Genomic DNA, 7,500 nt, shown 5'->3' on the forward strand with positions numbered 1-7,500 from the left:
CCGACGGCCGTGAAGCCACCGCGTGTCGGTCCGAAGACCTCACTAAATCATTCAATCGGTAGTAGCGACGGGCGGTGTGTACAAAGGGCAGGGACGTAATCAACGCGAGCTTATGACTCGCGCTTACTAGGAATTCCTCGTTTATGGGGGATAATTGCAAACCCCAATCCCCAGCACGAAGGAGTTTCAACGGGTTGCCCGGGCCTCTAGGCCAGGGAGAACATGTTGATTCCTTCAGTGTAGCGCGCGTGCGGCCCAGGACATCTAAGGGCATCACAGACCTGTTATTGCTCAATCTCGTGCGGCTCAAAGCCGCCGGTCCCTCTAAGAAGAATTTTAATACGCCGCCAGTGAGTTGCGCGACCCGAGAGCCGCGCACACCTAAATGACGACGCCTATTTAGCAGGCTAGAGTCTCGTTCGTTACCGGAATTAACCAGACAAATCGCTCCACCAACTAAGAACGGCCATGCACCACCACCCACCGAATCAAGAAAGAGCTATTAATCTGTCAATCCTTCCGGTGTCCGGGCCTGGTGAGATTTCCCGTGTTGAGTCAAATTAAGCCGCAGGCTCCACTCCTGGTGGTGCCCTTCCGTCAATTCCTTTAAGTTTCAGCTTTGCAACCATACTCCCCCCGGAGTCCAAAATCTTTGGTTTCCCGGAAGCTGCCCGCCGAGCCATTGTAGTAACGTCGGCGGATCGCTAGATGACATATTTACGGTTAGAACTAGGGCGGTATCTAATCGCCTTCGAACCTCTAACTTTCGTTCTTGATTGATGAAAACACCTTTGGCAAATGCTTTCGCTGATGTTCGTCTTGCGACGATCCAAGAATTTCACCTCTAACGTCGCAATACGAATGCCCCCAGTTATCCCTATTAATCATTACCTCGGAGTTCTGAAAACCAACAAAATAGAACCGAGATCATATTCTATTATTCCATGCACGAAATATTCAAGCGGCATTTTGAGCCCGCTTTGAGCACTCTAATTTGTTCAAAGTAAAATTGTCGGCCCACCTCGACACTCACTGAAGAGCACCGCGATAGGATTTTGATATTGAACCGGCTTTTAACGACCGGCTCACCGACGATATGCTCCGCAAACGTGTCAGTATCACCGCGGATGCGGTGCACCGACAGCGCGGCGCACAAATGCAACTACGAGCTTTTTAACCGCAACAATTTTAGTATACGCTATTGGAGCTGGAATTACCGCGGCTGCTGGCACCAGACTTGCCCTCCAATTGTTCCTCGTTAAAATATTTAAAGTGTACTCATTCCGATTACGAGGCCTCGTAAGAGTCCCGTATCGTTATTTTTCGTCACTACCTCCCCGTGCCGGGAGTGGGTAATTTGCGCGCCTGCTGCCTTCCTTGGATGTGGTAGCCGTTTCTCAGGCTCCCTCTCCGGAATCGAACCCTGATTCCCCGTTACCCGTGACAACCATGGTAGTCGCAGAAACTACCATCGAAAGTTGATAAGGCAGACATTTGAAAGATGCGTCGCCGGTACTGGACCATGCGATCGGCAAAAGTTATCCAGATTCATCAAAATTAACGACTTCAGACGCCAGGCCCTCCGTCGATTGGTTTTGATCTAATAAAAGCACTCATTCCATCACTGGTCAGAGTTCTGATTGCATGTATTAGCTCTAGAATTACCACAGTTATCCAAGTAACTGAGTAAGATCTAAGGAACCAAAACTGATATATTGAGCCATTCGCGGTATCGCCTTAATACGGCTTGCACTGAGACATGCATGGCTTAATCTTTGAGACAAGCATATAACTACTGGCAGGATCAACCAGGGAGCTAACTAAAGCTTCCGCTAGAGCCTCAAACGTAACACGACGATGCCGCCGCGACGTTTGCTTCTCTATATAATTATATGTGCGCGAGGCGTGTTTAAATAACATGATATGTGACGGCGGCGACCGTCACACGCACACTATTCACACACACACACACGGGCGCGCACACGTGGATAAATCTGAACACAGTCAGTTTAACCGTTGAAAGTATCATCTTAACGAGACACCCCTCAACAATTCCCATTCGCATCAAGCGAAGGAAAAATTTTAATATCGGTCAACTTTTATGACGCAAACGATCAATCTACGCACGGAGAGTGGAAGGATCGAAAATTGCGACCAAGTTTTGGAATATACGTGTGTTTCACACACACACGTATAAACATCTGATAAAAGCCCATTGGTACATCACAAACGTGTGCGATGTGAGCATTAAAAATTTTCATACTGCCGTTCAATAGTCGTAGTATATTTTTCACGGTCTGCGCTCCGAGAGTGTATCAAGATGCGTAATATTTATTACACTACACATATAAAATACAATCTACGAAACTGACAATCTATCAAACCGTCGGCAGACGCAATGTTACTACAGCTACTACTACTTCTTCTACTACTACTACTACTACCACACTACTGAACACTGATCTTCTGATTTGAAGAGTTTTTGTTGTTCCATAAAATACTAAAGATTAAAAACTGTATCGCGCCGTTTGCACAACACACGCTTTTATAATATCATCTTTGGTCTTTTATTATTTTATAGAACTAAAACACTACTCTACAATTCTGTCAGACTCACCACCAAACACCAACCCCAACCCCACATCAACGCCACACCGACACGCGAACTGCGGCAACGAGGAGAGCGCAGAGCACACACGGGCGACGCGGTACAACAGCGACGAAATAATGATACATACACATACGTACACAATCTCTCGCTGCGCACGCGCATCGCCCCCCGTCTTCGCTAGCCTCGCGCACCGATTGTCTCGCATCCCGGCAATGGTGTTTCTGCTTGTTTAATTTTTCACGTATCACGCACGGCATATGTACATACATACATACATACATACATACATACGCCGCGCGCGACTAACGCCTCGTGTTTTCAAGGTCAAGTCAAAAAACTTTGTACGCGTGCAGTTACGGCGGGCAGTCGTCAAAAATAATTCATGATTATAAATTTCGTGGTCCATATTAAATAAATTATAAACAACAACAACAACAACAACAACGACAAAAGAGGGCGTTAATTTTTGATAGACATAAATTTGAACCTCAATGTAATAATAGTTAGGTTTGTGTGTAGGTTAGGTTAGGTTAGGTTAGCTTTTTAAAACTAAATTATTTCTGGCCACGAAATTTATAATCATAATATTAGCTACATTTCGTTTCTCTTTTCTCAGAAAATTCGAAAATTTTAAAATTCGAAAAAATTCGGCTATTCAACAACAACAACAACAACAAAAGAGGGCGTTCATTTTTGATAGACATAAATTTGAACCTCAATGTAATAATAGTTAGGTTTCTGTGTGACGATTTAATAGTTAGGTTTGTGTTTAGGTTAGGTTAGGTTAAGTTAGGTTAGGTTAGGTTATGTTAGGTTGGGTTAGCCTTTTAAAACTACATAAATTATTTCTGGCCACGAAATTTATAATCATAATATTAGCTGCTTCGTTTCTCTTTTCTCAGAAAATTCGAAAATTTAAAATTCGATATAATTCGGCTATTCAAAACAACAACAACAAAAGAGGGCGTTAATTTTTGATAGACATAAATTTTTGAACCTCAATGTAACAATAGTTAGGTTTGTGTTTAGGTTAGGTTAGGTTAGGTTAGGTTAGCTTTTTAAAACTAAATTATATCTGGCCACGAAATTTATAATCATAATATTAGCTGTTTCGTTTCTCTTTTCTCAGAAAATTCGAAAATTTTAAAATTCGAAAAAATTCGGCAATTCAACAACAACAACAACAACAACAACAACAACAACAACGACGACGACAAAAGAGGGCGTTAATTTTTGATAGACATAAATTTGAACCTCAATGTAATAATAGTTAGGTTTATGTGTGACGATTTAATAGTTAGGTTTGTGTTTAGGTTAGGTTAGGTTAGGTTAGGTTAGGTAAGGTTAGGTTAGGTTAGGTTAGGTTAGGTTAGGTTAGGTTAGGTTAGGTTAGGTTAGGTTAGGTTAGGTTAGGTTAGCTTTTTAAAACTAAATTATTTCTGGCCACGAAATTTATAATCGTAATATTAGCTGTTTCGTCTCTCTTTTCTCGGAAAATTCGAAATTTTTCAAAATCGAAAAAATTCGGCTGTTCAACAACAAAAATAGGTACCTCAATGTACTAATAGTTTGGTTTCTGTGTGACGATTTATTAGTTAGGTTTGTGTTTATTTATTGCACGCCTCCTATGCGAAGCGTTGAGGTGGGTACTACTGTCACTTCGCGCAAAACATCTGATTTTTCAAACTTAAAATGTCTTTATGTATCATACATTGCACTTGTAAGATATTACATACACACACATATTAAGAAAAAACACTATTTTTAACGTTCATGATATTTTTGATGTCATTTTTGTTATTTAAACTAGTTAAAAAACAGTTTAAAAAAGTTCTGTCTTGGACGTCCGTGTGTCTGTATGTGCGGATCCTTTTTCTTGTTAACACGATAGCGACCGAAATACTTTACTAATCGAGTCTTTTTTTTTCTCTTACGCTTGAGTATGCTCAGGAATAGAACCCTTTCATTTTTCAGGGTCTGATTCGATGTGGTTTAATTGTTATTAAATAAACAAAAATAATAATTAATAAATATTTATTAAAAAAAAATTATGAGGCGTGCACTTTTGGATTTTTTTATTTATTTATTTTACTTATTTTATTTATTTGTTTCAGATTAATAATTTAAATCCATATATTTGTTAGTAAATTGGCCTTAAAAAACTATGTTAGTATTAGAAAAGAGAAACGAAACAGCTAATATATATATAGTTTTAAAAAATTACTAACCTAACCTAACCTAACCTAACCTAACCTATCCTTTTCCACCTTATAGAAATTTTTCCTGACGTATAGAAATTTTCCTGGCTTATATAAGTTTTCCTGACGTATAGAAATTTTCCTGGCGTATGGAAATTTTCCGGACTTAGAAAAATTTTCCTAACCTAACCTAACCTATCCTAACCTAACCTGTCCGTATTTAAGCAAAAAGGAACCACCCAGCAAAAACGCACTTCTGAGATATTAAAGGATTTACAAAAACATTTGCAGCTCTGTTAGATGAAGTAAAATTAAAATTTATTTTATTTAAATTCATTGATAAATTACTTATTTAAGTATGTGTATATAAATTTGCTCTGAATACTCTTAAACTTTCTAGATAATTAAGAAAATGTGCATGTGGTTCCTTTTAACATTTATCAATTGATAGGTTTTCTCTTATACAAAAAGGAACCACAACCCAGGGATTTAATGATATAAATGAAACTATGTATTATAATATCGTAATAAAGCTTTAATTAAATAAATATATAAAATAATACTTATATAGGACGTTTATTCGACGTTATCATCAAATTGCATTTCGAAATCCACCGTGTCTAGTCCATCTATGTGGTCTTCTATTGCATCATCACTAATGAGACCGTTATAAAAACTCTGTGCATCTTGTGGAATGAGATGTAATATGGCCTGAATATCGCTAGAAGGTGAAGAAAGCTTCTCCAGAGGCACCGACGTATAAGGTTCTTCGTTATAGCTTCTGTAATAAAAAGAAAAAAGCTTAAAATCAAAACAAAGCCACGTGGCTTTTATACGTAAGTATATGGCGACAGCAAAATATTATTAGTTCTTATAAAGCCGTGTCTATGACTATGTTGTATGTACATGCGCCATGTACAAAAAACTGGCTAAGTGCGAGTCGGACTCGCGCAACGAAGAGTTCTGTACCATTATCTATAAAAACGTCAAAAAAATCACGGTTTATTGTAAGGGAGCTTCTTAAATATTTATTTTATTCTGTTTTTTGGTATTTGTTGTTACCGCGGCATCAGAAATACATCATATGAAAATTTCAACTGTCTAACTAGACGGAGGGACAGACAGACGGACAGCGGAGTCTTAGTAATAGGGTCTCGTTTTACCCTTTGGGTACGGAACCCTAAAAATCATATGCAACAGTGGCAACCCTAGCAAAAAATTAAATAAACTTGTTAAAATTTTGAATTTCGCAGGCTAGGGCCTTGTTCCGGTCAAAACAGTGGCCGCGCGAGTTTTAAAATCAAACAAATAATTATATGCACTGAATGATGTGGCTGAATGTACTGTACCTACTGAATCTGAATCTAAACGTATTTTACCAAAATAGTAGGTAGGTACCTAGATCATCGACAGTTATTTTTAAAACAGGGTTTAGTAGTTTCATCTCACAATGACAGATGAATCGTAACAAAATGACTCTTAATTCGACTCGCCTTCGTGAACAACAACATTGTCGTTAAAATACGTAAATCCACAGAGGATTCCTCTTGCACTTACTTAATGAAATATCTTCTTAAAATCACACCACAATCGGGAATGAATCAAAAGTAGATAAAGCGTACCTGCATCTCAGATTCAATAAGTACTTAAATGCATTAAATAAAACTACTTACCCGTTGTATCTTCATTATTATCTTCAGTGTTCGTCTCCAATGCTTTTCTTACCAATTGCTTGCTTATTTATGTATTACTAAACATTTTCACATTTAATTTTAAAGGTAATTAACAAAAACAATAGAACTTACTTTGCGGAGGAAAATAACACCGTCACCTTAGACCGTCACGTATTCGAACTACTTCGCTGAATATGTCACCTATATTGACAGATGTTCGACGTTTTACTTTAAAAATTGGAGTTTTGCACTTTGAGCTATTTAAGCTTAGATCATAAGTATTTAAGTAATGAAATACGTTGTTTAAAGATGAGAAGCATTGTAACAAGTCAAGGCATTTGGTTCCATATAGCGATGATGGCTTTCAGGATGTTTTACAATATTTATTTATGCATAATAGAACCGAATGCTTGTGGTTTTATTTTGCAATAAAAAATTACAATTAAATTATGTATTTATTTTACGCATAACCATACCACAGAAACCTGGTTCCATTTTGTGTATTAAAAATAATTGTTATTAATAGAAATATGTGTAATGTATAATGGTACCAAGTAGGTGTGGATCTGTTTTGTATAAAATGACATGATAGTAATTTCGTTTATTTGTTTGAACAAAGCAGTCCCGTGGTGCTGTGGTTCGGTTTTGCTTAATATGGTATTATTCGTTGTTGCTGGTGGTTCCTTTCTGCTTTTAGTATACCTTGTTTCCAACGTAAAAATCATGTGGTTCTTGTTTGTATAAGAATTTAGACCACTTTTGGATGAGTATTCTTCAATAAAAGCAAAAAACGAAATTTGTCGAGTGGTTCCATTTTGCATAAATACGGACACCTAACCTAACCTAACCTAACCTATCCTTTTCCACCTTATAGAAATTTTTCCTGACGTATAGAAATTTTCCTGGCTTATATAAATTTTCCTGACGTATAGAAATTTTCCTGGCGTATGGAAATTTTCCGGACTTAGAAAAATTTTCCTTACCTAACCTAACCTAACCTATCCTTTTCCACCTTTAG

General features: G+C 37.8%; 1 non-coding gene across 1 annotated transcript in view; it reads right to left on the bottom strand.

Moving 5' to 3' along the window:
* The window catches only part of LOC149474891 (small subunit ribosomal RNA), a 1,905-nt gene extending 90 nt beyond the window's left edge, over window positions 1–1,815 (bottom strand). Inside the window, exon 1 of the ribosomal RNA XR_016318226.1 lies at window positions 1–1,815. This exon is cut by the window's left edge and continues 90 nt beyond it. This is a non-coding gene — a ribosomal RNA (small subunit ribosomal RNA).
* Window positions 1,816–7,500: the final 5,685 nt, after the last annotated feature.

Source organism: Colias philodice, unplaced genomic scaffold, assembly GCF_061535455.1.
Source record: "Colias philodice isolate Cphi_HAF_F1 unplaced genomic scaffold, ilColPhil1 Martin Lab GWU primary ptg000018l_1:1-1108441, whole genome shotgun sequence".
NCBI classification, from domain to species: domain Eukaryota; kingdom Metazoa; phylum Arthropoda; class Insecta; order Lepidoptera; family Pieridae; genus Colias; species Colias philodice.